At 51.4% G+C, this 19,173-nt stretch overlaps 1 protein-coding gene across 3 annotated transcripts in view; it reads left to right on the plus strand.

Annotated features, from left to right (window-relative positions):
- The first annotated feature begins 3,552 nt into the window (after positions 1-3,552).
- Positions 3,553-19,173, plus strand: part of Ndst1 (N-deacetylase and N-sulfotransferase 1) — a 62,783-nt gene continuing 47,162 nt past the window's right edge. For 2 of the 3 annotated variants that reach the window (XM_057788501.1, XM_057788500.1), the window contains exon 1: positions 3,553-3,718. The gene's annotated coding sequence lies outside the window, so the exon portion shown is untranslated. The other variant, XM_057788499.1, reaches the window with a different exon arrangement.

Here is a 19,173-nt window from a genome sequence, read left to right on the forward strand (position 1 = left end):
TCCACATGTCTAATTCCCACAGAGCTCTCAGCAGCACACACAATTATTGCCCACACTGCAGAGATAATAGCACAGACAGGTTGAGAAAATGATGACCATGGTCACATAGTTTAGATGCAGCAGAGCCCAGAAAGAATGACTGGTACATTCTTTTAGCAAAAAATCAGCAGCCTGAGGCTAGGTTTCCGGCTCCTGCCTTTGATCCGAGCATTCCGGAGGCACAGAGCACATTCCAGGCCAGCCAGGGCTACAGCAGTGAGACTGAGTCTCAAAATAAATAAATGGACAGGCAAAATGGAAGGTGAAGTTCTGCCCGCTAAGGACAACCAGGTAACGGACAGACATCAGGAAAGATCCTAGGAGGGTGGGAAACCAAGCTGCTGGAGGCTTTCAATAGGAAATGTGCTTTATGAAGTTTCATTAAAAGCTGAGAGGGGCTGGGTGATGGTGGCGCACACCTTTGATCCCAGCACTCAGAAGGCAGAGGCAGGCGGATCTCAGTGAGTTTGAGGCCAGCCTGGTCTACAGAGAGCCAGGGCTGTTATATAGAAACCTTGTCTCTGAAAACAAACAAAGAAGAGAGGGGCTATGTGGTGGTGATGGCAGTAATCCCAGCACCTGGGAAGCAGATGCATGTGGATCTCTGTGAGTTCGAAGTCAGCCTGGTGAGTTCCAGGGCAGCCAGTGCTGTTACACAGCGAAACCCTGTCCCGAAACTAGCCTCTCCCCTGCTCCCCCCAAAAAGCAAGCTGAGATGCATGACTCTGTACTTGTGTTAAGCACAAGCTAAGAAGGCTATGCATCAGGTAGCACCCATGAAGGAGAAAAGGAGTTGGGAAAGAGAGGAAAAAAAAAAACCCAGCTTGGAAGCAGGAGCAATGGGATGACATGTGGGGCGGGCAGAGAGATTGGATGTGGGCCTGATGAGGAGTGATGAGTTCGGCCTCTGCCTTGCTAAGATGGAGCAGATGAGGTGATGCTTCCAGCCCATCTCCATCCTGGCTGGGCCTCCCCACCACACACATCCTCACAGGACATCCAGCAAGCTGGAAGGCCCAGCTTATGAAGTTTTGAAGACTTGGAGGTAGGAAATACCGTCAGAGACATGGGGTTACCTAACTCACTGGCTAACCCTCCAAGCCTGCTTTCAACATGCCGTTGACCTGGCTGGCTCCCTGTCATCTCTTCTCCCACGAGAAGACGTTTCTCTCTCCAGCCAGCAGGCCCTCAGGATTTTAGGTTTAGTCCAGGCTGGAGCCAGCTGCTCCCAGAGGCTGCACTCAGCACCCGATACCCTTCAGTCTCTTCTGACTCAGCCTTCCCTTCCTGCTTCCTCTGCCATGCTCCACGCAGCTTTTCCAGAACCACTTCCTCGTGGTCCTGGTGGATTGTTTCTTGTACCAGAAAAGTCTATCTTCCTTTCCCAAACCCACCCTAGCTGCTCCTCTGATCCAGCTTTCCGAGAGGCTGACTCTCTGGAGCCCCTCCCTCCCTTGCTCCTTCCATCTTGAGAGCCAGAGCACTTGGACCTTACCTCCCTCCAGGCTCAGGGGCAGAGGAGGGGAAGGCTCATGCCCATTTGAACTCTTTGTTTTTGCTTTTTTTTTTTTTTTTGGTTTTTCGAGACAGGGTTTCTCTGTGGCTTTGGAGCCTGTCCTGGAACTAGCTCTTGTAGACCAGGCTGGTCTCGAACTCACAGAGATCCACCTGCCTCTGCCTCCCGAGTGCTGGGATTAAAGGCGTGCGCCACCATCCCCCGGCCATTTGAACTCTTTGAACACCTTGCTCCTACTGCCTCAACCTCCTGCATGGAATTATAGGCATGTACCATGTATGCAGTGCTGGGATTGAACCCAGGACATTCTGCATGCCAGGCAAGCACTCCAACAAGTGAGCTACACTCTCAGCTCATAGCTTGAGCATGAACTCCCAGATCTGCCCCTCCCACACGGTGTCTAGAATACAGATCAGGTGCACGGGGATGCATCCTGACGGAATGGACCTTCTGAACTGCTTTCCAGGGGCTTCAAGCCTCAGCCCATTTTTCAAGGACTTTACACTGCCCGGTGTGGAAACTCAAATTGTTAAGAATTTGCTGATTTATGCTGTTTTCTCCGGCCAAACTGGCGGTAGCTGCAGTATGTGCTTGGAAGTCACATCCTGTCCACATGTGGCCTGCAGTTGTGGCCTGTGGCTCGGCTCCTTCCAGAGGTGTAGAATGGGCACATATAGGAAGCAGAAGCCTGGGAGCTTCTCAGCTCCCACACCAGCATCTGTGTTTAGGCCTCAGCATCCCTGCTCTCCTGGGAGACACAGCAGGCTGACCAACAAGGACACCTGATCCCACTGGGGAGATCCTGTGGGCCTGTTCTGCCTCCCAGTGCCAGCTGCCTTCTTTGAACTCTCCTCTCTGCTCTGATTGTTCACATGTTTTTTTTTTTCTTTTTTTTTCTTTTCCCAATTCTGTTCCTACAGTTAATCCTGAGCCTCTGATGGTGCTTAAGAGTCCAGGATGTTTCCTGTGTTTGCAGTAGCCTCAGTCTGTCTGCCTGGTAATCTGTAATCTGTGAGGACCATTTTTTGTTTGTTTGTTTGTTTTGTTCCTTTTGTTTATCGAGACTGGGTTTCTTTGCGCAGCTTTGGAGCCTGTTCTGGGACTCGTTCTGTACACCAGGCTGGTCTCAAACTCACAGAGACCCACCACCCGGCTTCCTGCATGGACCTTTCAAAGGTTGTCAATACCTATTCTTCCACCGGACCCCACCTTCCTCTCCCTTGCAGGTTTACTGGTTGGCTGAGGGATGGCAGATCTCCCTGGCTGAGAATAAATTCTAGCACCAACTGTTAAGGACTCTCAGCACCCTACAGGAGACTCGGTGTTTCAGTCCGCTTAATGGGAGGAACCTCGTCCAGTTTGCACGGTCTTTGAGACAGGTGGAATTGCTGAGGATGGAAAACAGGCCAGGTGGGAGAAACTTTTGCACAAGACGGTATACCTCTTTGTCTGCCTGCTATGTGCCACAGAGAGCACTGATTAAGCTGGGAACAACTTGTTGAGGGAGATGACATCCTAGTAAACAATGAAATCAGTACGTGAATCAGATCCTCCACAGTAAAGGGAATACAAGTATGTTTCAGGAGCAGAGCTCGGGGAGTGTGGGTGTGGGTGTGAAGTCCTGCCCTGGAGGGGTCACACTGACAGGTACCTGTTGTCTGAGGAACCCTGGAGGGTTGTCACAGGCCAGCGGGGCAGAACTCACAGCCCCGGGGCCCAGCCAGCGATTCCAGGCCTGTAAGTCGCGGCGAGAACATGTCTTTGTGCCCCCCTCCTTCCCTCAGCCGCCTCTCCGACCCCCAGCGCCAGTCCCTCTCTGACCCCAAATAACTTGTTGGTTTCCCCAGGGCTTTGTTTGCTCGGGGTCATCGCCTCCGGGACACTGGCCGGGGCGCACCGCCCTCGCGGGTCCCGCGTCTGACACCCCTCGGGCCCGGGCCCCCGCCCCCTACCCGCTCCGAGACCGGGGTCAAAGGCAGCCTGCGTCACGTGGTCGCCGAGCAGCACCGAATCGGCCGGGAGAGCCGAGGGAGAATCCGGGTGGAAGCGAGAAATCCACCCCGGCTCGCGGCGCCCGGTCCCGCCCCGGCGCCTGCCGGGCCCCCGCAGCGTGCGCGCCCCGCGCCGCCGGATCGAGCCCCGCGCACGGCCACGGCGGGGGAGGTAGGCGCGGGCCGAGGGAGGCGGGCGGCCCGGCGGCCCTGTGCGCGCTCCCCACGGGCGGGGTGCGGGCGCGGGCGCAGCGCGGCCAGCAAGGGGTTAAGCCGGCCCGCAGCCCGCCTCGCGCACGCCCGGGACCGGCGGCCGCGCGGCCACCCGCGCCGCTTCCCCGTGGCGCCCCGGCCGAGGCAGGTAAGGAGCCGGAGGGCCGGGCGGCCGACTTCCCGGGCCGAGCGTTCGCCAGCCGGGCACGGCTTGCAGGCCGCGCAGGGGCCCGAGCGGCCCCGGTGCAAGTTTGGTGCGCGCGGGCGCCGGGCGGGCGGTGGGGAGGACAAAGGGGTGGGGGCCTCACGGGGCCGGGCGGGCCGGGGTGCGGACCGGGCAGCGCAGCAGCTGTAGGTCACGGATAATGTCACCCACGAGGAATGCCCCCTCCCCCTCCGCGGCTCCCGAACAGGGGAAACTTTTGTCTGGCTTGGGAGGGGGCTAGAGGCCGGGGGTAGGGGGGTGGGGAGGCGGCCGGACCGGTTTTCTCCCGGCCCTGAGCGGCCTGGTCCCTAACTCCCCTCCTCCCTCAGGTTCCCGCGGAGCTGGGACTCTAGCATTTGACCAGCATGAAGAGGGGACCCTGTAGGACACGGGGGTCTGGGAGCTGCCAGGAATCTGAGGACTCATCCATCACCTGGCTTTTATGTGCCAGGATCCCCACAGACCCTACATCCCTCTACTGGTCCTCCCTCCCGCCCCTAGAAGAGCTTGGGGGACATTCTGGGGCAATATTACCCTCTGGACTGAGGGTTAGACAGATCTGGGTGTTCGTCACTTCCCAGCTGTGTGACCTTGAGCAGATTCTTTCCCTTTTTAAGCCTCTGTTTCCTCACCTGTAAAATGGGTGTATCTGTCAGAGTGGGGGATGAAGCCAGGGTGTGGGAACCTCGGAAAATGTTGGCATGCTTATATTCAACAAGTGTTCGGTGCATATTGCTGTGTGCCAGGCACTAGGCTAGTTCACTCCTTTACACAGTGTCGTTCACAAAATTCTCCTATGTGACTGTTAGGCAGATGTTATAGAGGGGAAACTGAGGCATCGAATGGAAAACGTCAAGGGGAGTAGGAAGTGGGAGCGGGATTTGCCCCTTCTCTCAGTCCTACATATGAACTACAGATCCCTACTAAGCCTGTTGGTATGACTGGGTTTATGGTTTCATTTTCAGTGGAATCATGTGAACTGCCTCCCTACCCCATCGCCCTTCCCCAGGTGAGGCGCCCTTCTACCTGGCACTTGCCTGGGTGAGGTCTTGTGCCCTTGCTCTTGTTAGTGTGGCAGCTGGAGCTGGAGGGGAGGTCGGTTGGAGCCTGTGATCAGAGAGAGCTTCATGATGGTCCAAGTTCCGTTGCTGGCTGGGTCCTGGGAGGAACGCTCGCCCACTGTGGGTGGTGGTTCAGGGAGGAGTCTGACTCCCTGGCTCCAACTGGGGACAGCTGGTGGCTTTGTCAACAGACTTCCCCAGCACCCAGGAGACCTGCAGAGGCTTTTATCTCCCTTTAGACCTGTCACTTTGAGATCAACAGGGGGTAGGAGGTTGGGCTCAAGAGTTGAACCCTTGGGCAGATCAGGGATCTAAGGCCAAGAATTTATGTCCCAAATGTTTTAGTCTTCATGGCCAAACTAAGGGAGGCTTTGATACCTTAGCCTTAAAGGTCCTTGGAGCTAGTATGGAGGGTGAACTTCGAGCCAGCAAGATTGCAGAATCCTCACAGAGATGCTGGTCTTTGTTCTAGAGTCCAGCTAGTCCAGTACTGGTACCTTGTAGTCCCTGAGGAAAGACCCTGGTAGTAACTGTGAAGAGCGGCTCAGATCCTCACTGGGTTTTCATGTGCTATAGCAGTGGGCTCAATCTTTGGCGGTGTGTGGGGGTAGGGTGGGGAGGGACATGATTACCAATCAAGCTCTGATTGGAGGTTTTGAGCAATTACTTAAGAGATGGAATACAAATTGCTAATTAATGATATCTTAAAACATTGGACTGAGGGCTGGTGTGGTGGGTGTGGTGGGTTCCTGGGGGAGGGAGGTTTGTGCACAGAGCTCCAGCCGCTCCAAGGCCCTCCAGCTCAGAGTGTGGGATTCCCAAGGATTTGTAGACTTGCCCTGGGAATAGACAGCTCTCCCCAGCTGACATCACTATCAACTTGGAGGAACAAGAGTGGAAATTCCACCCCTTAGCTCTGAAAGGCGGGAGATTAAGTAGAGGGCTGAAAGACCTGGAAAAGGGTCCTGGGGGCTGGAGGCTGTCTCTTGTGTGGTCAGAGTCGCTCGGAGCAGAGGCCTCTGGGAAAGTCAACAGGTAAAGGAAGAAAGTCAGGGAGAAAGATAGAGGAGAGGCTTCTGTCACAGGGGTGTGTGTGGGGGGGAGGGGGGTCTTCACACAGAGACGTGGTCTGAAAGAAGAGGGAGAGCCTTCCATCACATGGGGTGTGCAGGGGGAGTCTTCAGGCTGAGAGACGTGGACCGGAAGTAGCAGCACAGGAACCAACAGAGAATGTGAGAGATGGTCTCAGCAGCCCAAAGCTCTCTTTCTTGGCCTCAGGGACCCGCTTTGCCAGTGCTCTGGGTCCATGTGTCTGTACTTTAGAACCAGAGCCAGACTTAGAAATCTCTAGGGCTTGTGCAGACTTCTAGGTTGGAATTTGTTTTGGGTATGGCTTGAAATAACAGGACTATTTGGAGGACATTCTTTGCTTGAGATGGGAAATTGGGTAATTTTTCAAATTCATATGGAAAATTTCTGTGGCCAGGGTGGCAGGGTACTTGCTGGATTTAGACCAGGGAGGGCAGACGAGGATCAGAGGTGGGGTGGTTGTGGAGTGGGGTGTGATCAGCAGTAGATGGTGCCTGAAGGACAGCAAGGAAGAGCTTCCTGGTTGGTCATGTCAGCAGGGGTTCCCAGAGGAGGAAGCATCTGAGGGATCAGGCCGTCAGACAGGACGGTGGGCACCAGGCTGCACTGTGGGGGCTTACCAGCGTCCTGCTCCTGACTTAGGGTTTTATGTGGTAGCCGAGAAGACAGAAGGTTGTAAGCAGCTTGTTGAGATGGTGCCTGCTACTGTACTCTGCCAGGCATGGTGCCAGGCTCTTTACAGACACCCATTGACTTCTCACAATGCCCTGCAGAGTAGCTGGTCACCCCATCCTGCCCTATTTCTAGGTGGGGGAAATGGAGGCTCAGAGGGGTAGAGGCACTAACAGTGCCGGAGTTTGAACCCATACTGATGTGTTTATGTGGCACCGAGATCCTGTTCTCAGGGTCGTTTTTTGGCCATGGACGGTGGTAAGAGTGACGGAGACTGGAAAACTCATTGACTGTCACCCTGTGGAGCCGACCTGGTCGCCTCAGGCAGACTCAGGCAGGAAAGGGGCTACAGGATCTTGTAGCTGCCTCAGGGGTTGGCCCAGGTTTAGGGAAGAACTTCAGCAGAATCTCTGCTTTTGAATCCTTAGAAAGCTCCCTAGGGCAGATACCGTAGGCTGATCCTGGCCAAAGACAGCAGTAAGGTCATGCCCAGGGCATCTAACCTGAGAAGAGACTGCCTGAGGACAAGGGGAGGACCTCACTGCTGTGGGAGAACGCACCCCCAGGGTCAGGTTTGAGTGACAGCTTTCTGTTCCCTCTTTGCCTGAGAACACAGAAGTTGGGTAGTGCTGAGCCCACTCTAGCCCCACTGTCCTCAGAGCTCTTGAAGTGGCCTTCCTGTGCACCTCAGGAAGTTGTAACACCCAGTGGCTTGCACAGCTCCTTGAGCCCCTGTGCTTTGAGGACACACCCACCCAGCCTTGCCTGCTTCTAATAATATTGATTTTCTTTTCCCTTCCTCCCTGTCTCCTTCACACCCTCCCTCTCCTCCTCTCTTTCCTCCCTTCCTCATTCCCTCCCTCCCTCCCTCCTTCCCTCTCTCTCTTTCCCTCCTGCCTTTTCTCCTTTCCTTCCTTCATTTCCTTTCCTTTTCTTTCTTTTTTAAAAAAAATATTTTTTAACCTTTGTTTTTATTTTATGTGTGTGAGTGTTCTGCCTGCATATGTGTCTATATACCATGTATTTGTTGGATCTTAGGGGATGGGAGTTGCAGGCAGCTACTTCTGGAGCAAATCAGAACTTGGCCCGCAGGAATGCAAGAATTGGTTCTCTCCTAGAATTGGTTCTCTCCTACGGCCGCACGCAGGGGTAGGTAAGGCTGGGTAACTCTGTGAGTTCAAGGTCAACCTGGTCTTCACGGCAGAGTTCCAAAACTAAGTCCTGACCTCCATACATGCCATAAACACACCCATTCCCACACTCTCACACAGTCTACATGTAAAAACCAGCCAACCAACCCCCAGACTCCTATTTTGGAAAGGATGGTTGATATGCAGCACCAGCAGACAGGAGCTGTTTAAAGTAGCAGGTTGGAAAGTTCAGGTGAGGAAACTGAGTTCCAGCGGTAGGACAGCCTCATGGCCTGCAGTAGCTGTGGTTATATCTTGGAAGCCGACAGGATTTCCTCTCTTTGTTGATGCCTCTGCTTTCTGACTTCCTGCTTGTCATCCAAGTTAAAGGACTTAAGTCCCATTGGCCCAGTCTCCTCCTGGACGACCACACTGGATAGTGTCTAAAGCTTGTTCGGGTGGCCCTATGGCTGCTTTCATGACCCGTCTCATGAGCTAGGCTGTGGGCTTGGGACTTCCAGAAGGGCAAGGGGAATGGGTGGTGGCAGGGAGAGGCGATGGGAACAAGAAGGCGAGGACTTCACCTTAAGGGAGTAGTGAGGTCCAGATCAAGTCAAGGCTACAAGCAAGACTGAGTACCAGAGAGGCTGGGGCCGGGTCCCCGCTGTATGGAGCCTGGGCAAGGGGACTGCAGTTGTCCTTGCCTTGAAGCATTTTAATTCAGACAGTGCAAGTTTTGGGTTACTTTTGATTATTGAGACTGGCATTGTTATTGATTGATTGATTGTAGCACGATTAATAAAAACCCAGAGACAGATATTAGGGTTCAACCTGAAGGTAAGAAAAGCAAAAACAGAGCCGGGCGGTGGTGGCGCACGCCTTTAATCCCAGCACTCGGGAGGCAGAGGCAGGGAATCTTTGGGAGTTCGAGGCCAGCCTGGTCTACAAGAGCTAGTTCCGGGACAGGCACCAATGCTACAGAGAAAACCTGTCTCGAAAAACAAAAAAAAAAACCAAAAAAAAAACAAAAAAAAAGAAAAGCAAAAACAGTCAGCCCCTGGCTCTTAGCTCTACCCCAGTCTGAAATGGCGATTCTGCCTCCAGGAATCTCAGAATGAGACTGTGTCTGAGCTGTCTCCTCCTGTCTTATATTCCTCTCTAGTGTTGGGTTTAAAGGTGTGCACCACTACCGTCTACTTTCTATGACAAACTAGTGTGGCTACTGAGATTAAAGGTGTGTGTCACCTCTGCCTGGTCTGTAAGGCGCACCAGTGGGGCTGTTTTACTTGCTGACCTTCAGACAAGCTTTATTTATTAAAATACGAATGAAATATCACTACAATTCATTTATTTTTTGAGTTTTTAAAGACGGTTTCTCTGTGTAATAGTCCTGGTTGTCTTGGAACTAACTCTGTAGACCATGCTGGCATAGATTCATCTGCTTCTGTGTGCTGGGGTTAAAGGCAAACACACCACCACTGCCTGGTGATAGTTATTGATTTTGGAGACCAGGTCTTACTGTGTTGCCTGGCTGGCCTATAACTCTTTATATAGACCATGCTGGCTTCCAGCTCTGCCTTCCACATGCTAGATTAAAGATGTGTACCACCAAGCCAGCTTGATAGTTATTCTTGACTGAGGTGCTCACTTCCTTCTTATAACAGCAGTGGGAAATGGAGTTAGTATCACCTTCTTTAAACAGATATGGCAACCAAGGTTTAGAGGGACCAGTGGCTCCACCTGGAGGTTAAACTCAGAATAACAGGCAGTGTTTGCTGATTCTCACGGCTGCTCTGGCCTTGTTCTGTGAAGCACTGATAGACAGATTGAAGAATAGATATACCAGAGGGGACTGACTCAACTATGTAATAAGAAAACAGCATATCACAGCAGGCCAAGATGGCAGTATTGTTTCTGGAGGGAGAAAGCTCCATATTTCTGGGAATGCGCTCAGGGCTGGAGAGGTGGAGAGGCTCAGCAGGTAAAGAGCACTGGCTGCTCTTCCAGAGGACCCAGGTTCAATCTCCAGCATTCGCAGGGTGGCTCGCAACTATAATTTCAGTGCCAGGGGATTTGACACCATTTTCTAGCCTTCATGGGCATTGTAAACAAGTAGTACACAGATATACATTCAGGCAAGCTCTCATGCACATAAAATAAAAATAAGTAAAAATTAAAAAAAATTCCCAGAGTGCATGTAATTAATATCGTGGGTGGGGATTCTGGTCTTTCAGGCCTGAGATTTGGTTCCATGAGGCAGAGCCTGGATTCTCAGCACCCTCAGGCTGGCCAAGGACTAACTTGTCTGGACAGGTCTCCAGGTGGTGGAGGGTGGAGGCTTATTGTAGTCTCACCTCTGGTTTGTACCCCTGCTTTGCTTGTGCATAGCTGCCTGCCCGGGCAAGGCCAGTGAGAAGAGAATGCTGCCATAGCAGGTCTTTCACTCAGGTCCTCTGCCTGCATGTCCTTCCTCCTGACACTTGTGGCACCCTGCCCCGAGGTGTTATGGGAATGGAAGCAGCAGGCGCTCTCCCTGCTTCTCCTGCATCTGTATCACCTGGGAACTTAGGAAATGTGCAGGTGCTGCCTCCCTATCCAGACCCACTAAGTCAGACGCTGGGGCGCTGCAGCCCAGTAGTCTGTGTTCAGTTGCTTTCCAAATGGTTCTGATGCATGAGAACCACTGGATTAGGTCATTACAAGGTCAGTGCCTCTTTCTGTTTTCGGTTTACTCAGACTCACAGCCCCTGGAGGAATCCAGGAAAGCCCAGTTCCTTTCTATCTTATCCTTTTAGTGACCACTGGGCTAGGTCATTTAAAAAAAATAAATGTGTCTTTCCTTGGGCTCCTGTTTTCAGCATATTCAGTTGTTCACGTGGAACAACTGTGGGGGCCATGGACAACCTACTTTCTCTTTCTCTTTTCTTTCTTTCAAGAGGGGAGGGAGGGTGTCTCACTATCCTCGCTATGTACCCTGGCTAGTCTGATACTATGTAGGCCAGGCTGATTTCGAATTTACAAAGATCCACCCCTTTTGCCTCCCGAGTGCTGTGATTAAAGGCATGTACTACAATGCCCTTGTTATCCCATGTTTCGAAGGAGCTATCATTTTGGAGGAATGACCCTTATTCCAAGAAACAGTCTTATAAGAGCACTGGGGTGTAGCTGAACCCTGTGAGTATAAGAAAGAATATTGAGACAATTTGAAGAGGACAGAGGTGGAAATAGGAAGGGTGAGGGAGAGATTGTGTTGGCTAGAATGGGTGCCAAGAGGCTGGGCAGAGTGGCACGCCTTTAATCCTAGTACTTGGGAGGCAGAGGCAGGAGGATCTCTGTGAGTTTGAGACCAGCTTGGTCTACATAGTGAGTTCCAGGAACACTAGAATGACACAGAGGAACACTGTCTCAAAAAAAAAAAATAATAAATGTGGGTGTTAGGAGCAAGCCAGCTGTGTTCTGTGCCTGGGCCAGGCATCGGGTCAGAGAATGTGGGTCCTGCATTAGAGAATGCTGTGTGTTAGGGATGTAAGGGCATGCATCTGTATGAATCAGTGTCCACATGTGGGTCTGAGAAGCCTTAGCTGTCACCAGTCAGTGATTTTAAGCATCTCAATAACTCTAATGATGATTGTAATGGCTACTCGTATCTGTTGACAGTTTATCAATGCTTGCTAGACATTTACATGTCATCTCAGAAGCAATCTTCAGAATAACCCTCTAGATTAAGGAGGCACTGTAGTCACTTGTGTTTTATAGATGGAAGTACCTAGGCCATGCGTAGCCAGAAGGACTAGATTTAGAAATATTTGTTTGCTTATTCATTTAGACAGAGTCTCACTGTGTATGTCTGACTGGCATGGAACTCACAGAGATCTTCCTTCCTCTGCTCCCAATTGGGGCCCTTTACTACAAACATTGTTATTCTCTGTTCTGTCCATGAACTGCCTGAGCTCAAGAGCCCAGAGCAGGGTGAGAGGTTAAAGCTGAGAGAGAAAGGGGTTTCCTTTGGTTTTGGTTGGAGAAGTGGGAGAGGTAAGTCAGTCTCCTAGGGGCTGGAAGGTGACTAAGCCATTTTTAAGCACTTGCTGTTCTATTAGAGGACCAGATCTCAGCACCCTTGGAAACACCTGTAACTTCAGCTCCAAGGGATCTGAAGTCTGCTTCTGGTCTCCGTGTAAGGAAACAAACACACACATACACACACACACGCATGCACACATAAATAAAAATAAAATTTAAAAGTTTGTCTATCATCTACCTTGTTCTTTCCTGCCTGTGTCTGCAGCATACTTGCTAGGAACCCCAGGATTTCCCTGGTGGCATAGGAACATTTCATCTTAAGTTGAAGGACTAAGGCTCAGACAGGAGCAGGTGCTCACTCAGGCTGTATGGGATGTCAGAGTCACTATTAGGACCAGAGCTCAGAATTGTTGCTGACCTTCCTAACCAGGGATGGCTTTTCTCCTTTAAACTGTCCCATCCCTCTAGTCTTTGGCAGGCTGTATAGCCATATCCTCAGGGTGGCCTAGGGCAATTCTGGGAAGAGAGATGGGGGTGTCCTGGGAGACAGCTACCAAGAAGGGGTGGGGCAGTTTCCATGAGGAAGATCACCAAGAAGCCCAAACTCCAGACGGAAACCAAATGTATTTTCTAGGTCCTGAGAGGATATTTGGAACAATGGCGGTAGGATGGGGGAAGCTGGACTGGAAAAAGGTTTCTTGATACCCTTAAAAAAAAAAGTTGAGTCTGTAGGTTTGACTTTTGTTTCTCTGAAGGATGTTTATGTAATTTCCCGAAGGCAAGATCCAGAGCTCTGTGGAGTTGTCAGGCCTGTTGTTTATAGATTCAGGGCTTTGGAGCTGGGCAAGACTTCTCTTAGGAAGCCTCCCGATCTGACGAGCAGATTGAGAGGTGGGAGCAGCTGTCAGAAGTCGCCCAGCAGGAGGCAGCCCAGAAGTTGGGCTAGAATGGTGTCTTCTTGGTCCTGCCACCCTTCAGATGTCTGATTTGTTGGAGATGGCAAGGGTCATGGTGGGGGTGGGCTTTGGAAACTCACTGCTGCTTGGGTTGGGGAAGGCTGTGCTGGGTGGAGCTGGCTGAGACCACCCTGTCCAGATGCTGGACCTAGCCGTACCCCGCCTACCCAGCAGCAAGGGACTCTGAGTCACAGGCCATTGTGTGTCCTGATTCATTCTGTTCTCCCAGTTCTGCAGGAATGACTAGGCCCTGGCCCCAGTTGTGCCCATAATTGTGGGTGAAGGGCTCAGTGCCTACAGATATCCCGCTACTCCTGATCTCCTGTCTTTAGGTGCTCTGTGGTCATGGTCCACCTGTTCTCCCCAGGACAGGGGTTTTGAGCCCCTGAAATGAGATGTGGACTTTTTTTTTTTTTTTTTTTTTGAGACAGGGTTTCTCCGTAGCTTTTGGTTCCTGTCCTGGAACTAGCTCCGCCCGGCCCCATACTGTTTTTTTTGTTTGTTTGTTTTGTTTTTTTTTTTTTTTTGGTTTTTTGAGACAGGATTTCTCTGTAGCTTTGGAGCCTGTTCTGGAACTAGCTCTGTTGACTAGGCTGGCCTTGAACTCTCAGAGATCCACCTGTCTCTGCCTCCCGAGTGCTGGGATTAAAGGTGTGCTCAACCACCGCCTGGCTTCTTTTTTTTTAAAGATTTATTTACTGTAGCCTGGCGATGGTGATGGTGGCGCACACCTTTAATCCCAGCACTCGGGAGGCAGAGGCAGGCGGATCTCTGTGAGTTTGAGGCCAGCCTGGTCTACAGAGCTAGTTCCAGGACAGGCTCCAAAGCCACAGAGAAACCCTGTCTCGAAAAACCAAAAAAAAAAAATAAAAATAAAATAAAAAGATTTATTTATTTTATGTATATGGATGTTTTGTCTGCATGTACATCTGTCTGTCTGTACATCCCATGACATTACAGTTACAGACGGTTTTGAGCCACCATGTGGATGCTGGGAATTGAACTCAAGACCTCTGAAAGAGTCATCTCTCCAGGCCTTTGTACTGTGTTCAAGTAAGAGTCCTGTCAGTTTTGGCAGACTGATAGATAAGGTGGTTTTTTGTTTTTGGGTTGTTTTTTTTTTTGTTTTTTTTTTTTTGGATTTTCGAGACAGGGTTTCTCCATAGCTTTTGGTTCCTGTCCTGGAACTAGCTCTTGTAGACCAAGCTGGCCTCGAACTCACAGAGATCCGCCTGCCTCTGCCTCCTGAGTGCTGGGATTAAAGGCGTGTGCCACCACTGCCCGGCAGGATAAGGTGTTCTTGTGATGAGCAAGGACCACATGCGCTATATGTCACACTGATGTTTCAAGTGTGGTCACAGAAGTCACTGATAGGTGTGACGCCAGCTCCTCCAATTAAGATTTGTATGGCTGTGTTTCACGTTCCTCGTGTATAAAATGGCAATAGCAAGGATGCTTATCTGTTCAATCAGGATGTGCGTTGGGAGGATCCCCCCAGTGCCTGGTACAGAACTGTCATTTGAGAGGAGTTTGGTACGTGGCTGTCCTTGCTGCGGGTTTCTGGTTTGGCCTTTTAAATGCCTGGGTCTTTTCCCTATCCCTGGGCTCACCTGGTGCCTGGGCCACAGCAAGGCTGTCGAGCTGCAGTGGGTAGGCAGTGAGGGTAGCCTTCTCTGCATTCTGGGCCTCCCAGCCCAGGCCCTCCCACACTGTGTCCTGAGGCAGGCTTATGTAACAACCTGGCCTGGCCAGGCAGGACATGATTCTCAACCTCATTTTGTCCCTCCATTGTCTCTTCTTATCCCTTCCCCCACGGAGCTGTTGTTAGCTGGTTTCCTCAAGCTGCAGGTCTGAAATCGGACCCCTGCTATTCTTCCACCAATTGATTTAGTCTGATTGATTTCGTCTGCAGGTTTGTGGGGCGGGCAGCCAGCCCCTCCTTGCACTGTCCAGGGACTGGGCTTGCTTCAGAGACTGGCAGGCACCTTGGATTTTTGTGTTTGTTGACTCCTAAGCGGCATGGGTCCCTCGTGTGACCTGCCAGCCCCTAAGGCCGAGAGGTCCCAGTTCTGGATTCATTCCCTTTCTAAACATGCCCACCTCACCTTTCGGCCCAGCACCTCCCTGAGGCAGCCTTCCTGATCCAGAGAATTCTTATTTCTGACAGGCCTCCACAGTGCTAGTCACAACTCCTGTGCTGAACTTTACGGTGAACTCAATACTGTGTTTTCTGCTCTTTTTAAGAGAACAGAGGTAAAAGCTGGCAGGCCACACGTGCCCTATGGGCAGATTCTATTTGGTCCATGCCAGATATTGAGCCAGTAGTCAATAGGACATTTTACATTAAAAAAAAAAAGTACTTCTTGCTTTACTGCAAAAACTGGAACATCAAGCTGGACGTAATGGTATATGCTCTTAATCCCAGCATTTGGGAGGTAGAGGTGGGAGGATCAGGAGTTGAGCCAGTCTTGGTTATATGAGACTCTGTCTTCCAACTTCCTGTGCTCCCCATTAGGAGACTGCAAACCTCAAGCCTGCGTTCTCCAGTGGCTCATGCTAGGGATAGGCCTGTGCCCGTTAAACTGGCCCTGCCTGCCATTTCATGTGCTTTATAATCTGAGTTTGCCACCCCGTCCTTCAGACAGGGTCTGCTTTCTCTCCCACTTGGCAGGGTGCTGCCTGCCTATGTCCTGTGGCTCTTTGTGGGCAGTGAGGGTATGGACTGTTCATATCTGTGTCTGGGAATGTGCTTAGTTTTAGGACTGTGCATTCAAGGTTTATTGAACTTGTTTTCTGATTTTGTTTCTTTTGAGAAAAAATCTCATTGTTTAGCCCTGGATGGCCAGGAACTTTCTATGTAGATCAGGTTGGCCTCAAACTCACAGAGATCCACTTGTCTTTGCTCCCAAGAGCTGGGATTAAAGGCGTAGGCTTCCATGCCAATGAAGATGCCCCTTCAAAGTGGTCTTTGCTGATAGATCACAATTATCCTGTAGACAAGAAAACTCTGGGGAACTTACAAAAATTGCCTATAGATTTCTGTCCCATGCATCTGTTTAGGTTTTTCCTCCGAAAATACTCAGACACAGAGAGCTTCAGGCACACTTTGAGTACTATGTCTTAAGGCATAGGGGTCTAGGGCTGGTAGAGGACCCCAGGATGACTTTAACAGGGACATCTCTCCTACCCCACCCCTGGCTTCTCTTCCACCCTCTAGGCCAGCATGCAGGGCTCCTCCCTGTTGCTGTAGTTCTGAATATGTCTTGAGCAATTCTTCAAGGATAGCACATTAGGCAGGTTTATGGGGTGGGGTAGGCCCAGAGGACTTCACTTCACATGGGCTGGCAGCTCAGGAGAAGGGCACACTGAGAGGTGTGCTCTGTCTGATCCAGAACGAGAAGAAGCTGAAGTCTGGCTCTTAGCAGGTAGGTGCTGGGACTCTGCTCTCAGGCCTTATACGAAATGGCTGGTCTGCTGAGGGCCTGTGCCACACAGGCTGAGACATTAAGTACAAGACCGAACAAGCCGTTTACAACTGAGTGAATTGAGGTTCTAAAGGGAGGGTCCCTCCAAATACTAGTCATGAGTGTATGAAAAGTTAGGCTGTAACCTCCACTCTTCTCTCTCCAAGCTAGGTTTTGCTTCTGTTCCTCATCGCCCTCTGGACAGTTAGTGGCAGATCATTCAGTGGGGACAATCAGCTGATTGTCTGAGGAGAAGGTTAGGGCCTGGAAGACTGAGCAGAGCACCAGTACCCTGGAGGCATGAAATAGGCTAGGTATGTGAGTGACCCCTCAAACATCCTGCATCCTGTTTCTTGGTTTTCCCTTGCACTGTCTCGATGGGCCAGCTGTCTGTGTGCCCACTTCTGCCTGGCACTGGCCTTGTGCTCTTTCTTCTGAGAACAAAGCTAATTTCTGACAGTCTTTCTCCTGACAAAGAAGGGCAGATAAGGCCCTGGCTTCCCCCTCCACCTGCTGAGAGCACCTGTGGGCTGTTGGGAAGGCCAGCGGCAGCCCTGTCAAGGCTCCTTCTGGCAGCCCAACTGTCAGGACCTAGAGCTCTTCCCCAGGGGCCAAAAGTCTGTAGACAGAGAGAAATGAAATATTGTTGTCAGGGGTCACATGAAACCCTGGAGGTTTGTTCAGGCCCAGGTGTGGTACTACCCTTCAGGACCCAGAGACTAGATGTGTCTGGCTCAGGGGCGTAGTATCACATTCTTATGAAGCATCTGCTTCATTTAGGCCTTTTTCTAGGAACTGACCCAACAGTGTGCAGAATAGCCCAGGACTCTGTTTTCATGTCATGCCACCAGTAGGGCAGAATCAGCAAATCAATACAAACACGTTGTGCCAAGTGACAAGAGGTCCCTAGGAGTAAAGTTGGCCTGAGGATAGCAGGTGTGCCTGAAGGGCCAGGCTATGCCACAGCAGCTAAGTGTCTCAGGAGGGAGGCAGGACGCTGCTGCAAGATTGGGGAGGAGCACAGCCGGGCAGTGGTGGCGCACGCCTTTAATCCCAGCACTCGGGAGGCAGAGGCAGGCGGATCTCTGTGAGTTCGAGACCAGCCTGGTCTACAAGAGCTAGTTCTAGGACAGGCTCCAAAACCACAGAGAAACCCTGTCTCGAAAAACAAACAAACAAACAAACAAAAAAAAGATTGGGGAGGAGCATGCCTGGCAGAGGGAGCACCAAGCCAAGTCTGGGGGTTGGTATGGGCACATACGAGGGGCAACAAGGCACCTGGTCAGGTAGAAGGTGGGAGGGTGGGTGGGAAAGGGCTTTCTTGTCCCTTAAGAGGGAGGACTTTGCTGTTTAGATCTGAGTAAAGGGGAAGCTGCTGAAGGGCTTGGGGTGGAGGACTGACCTGTTTAACTCTTCATGCAGAGCAATCACGTGGCTACCTCCCAGAGAGGAGCCAGGAAGGTCAGGGGGTATACAGGGTGATGCCAGGAGGAGCTCGTAGCCCCCAGATGAAGAATGATGGTGGCTCAGTGGCAGGGAGGGTAGGGGCATTGGGAATGGCCTCTGGATTTATCTTGTAGATGAGCCGACAGATTTGCTGAGGGATTAGCTGTGGGTTGGAGAGGAAAGTGTTGCTGGCTGGAGGAACCGGAAGGAGGACCAGGAAGGCTGAGGACAGCAGACTTGGAAAGAGAAATGGTGATTTCTGGTCAGTTGTGTTGGGGTGTGGCATACACTGATGGAGGGTACTTGGGGACCCTGAGTGTTGTTGGGATGTGAGGTATGCCCTGTCCTCCCCTGTTCCAAGAGTCTGTCCTGAGACAAACACTTTTGCTCCCTCAGTTCTATCTGCAGACCTGCCTTCCCCTTTCCCCCTGACAAAGAGGATGCTAGGTCTTGGTAGAGAATCCTTTGCATGGCACGCCTCATGTGAAGGAGTTTTGGTTTTGGTAGGTGGGCCTAGTTTGAAGGAGGCTCAGGCTCAGGTTCTGCTAGCCAGCCGCCCCTTGCCCCCCTGCACTGCAGTGTTGTCCTGGCCTGGAGTTCCAAGGGTAGCCAGGAGCATTTGAGGAGGTAGCATAGTACAGTGATTAAGAATTTGGTCTTAGAGTCAGGCAAGTGGGCAGTGAGTCCTTGCTCTGCTGCTTGACTGTGAGACTCTGGGCAAATGAAATGACATCTTTGACCCTCTGCTTTGTCATCTGCGTAAACAGGCCGATCTAACGTGCTTCACAGGGTTACTCTGATGAAGTTAGCGAGAGACGTGCAGAAGACACTTGGCAAAGATCTGATACCACACTCGATTAGAAGCATTAGCGATGACCTGTGTGATCCATCAGGATAAGAGGTTTTGGCTAGTAGGTTATGGGAACCATGCAGTTTTTCAAACAAGAACACATTTACTTGTGGTTTGGTGGGGGCAGCTGTAGTTGCTGAGATTTGGGATGGTGGGGATCTGACTCTTCCAGGGATTTCCCTTTGTCATTAAGTAAATTGAGATATGAGGAGGCAAGATGCTTAAGCAAAGTCTCAGAAGGCCACCTTATGCTGTCACCTCTTTTGTTCCCATGTGTCTTGCTCAGAATCTTAGCAAGTCCCTGTTAACTTCTACCTCAGATAAGAACAGGGCTGGCCCAGGTGAAAGGTCCTTGGCTCTGTTCCTTCCCCTGTACCTCTGTGCCCTCCCTAGCTGAGGGTCTTTGTTGTGTTGGCATGGCAGCACAGGTGTCTGGGAGGATGGTGGGAATTTTCCTAGGGACTTCTTGTGCTGTTCAGTGGACAGCCTTGGGGAAACTTGAGTGAGAGACTTGAGGGGTA

Source organism: Chionomys nivalis, chromosome 14 (genome assembly GCF_950005125.1).
Source record: "Chionomys nivalis chromosome 14, mChiNiv1.1, whole genome shotgun sequence".
In the NCBI taxonomy this organism is placed as follows: Eukaryota; Metazoa; Chordata; class Mammalia; order Rodentia; family Cricetidae; genus Chionomys; species Chionomys nivalis.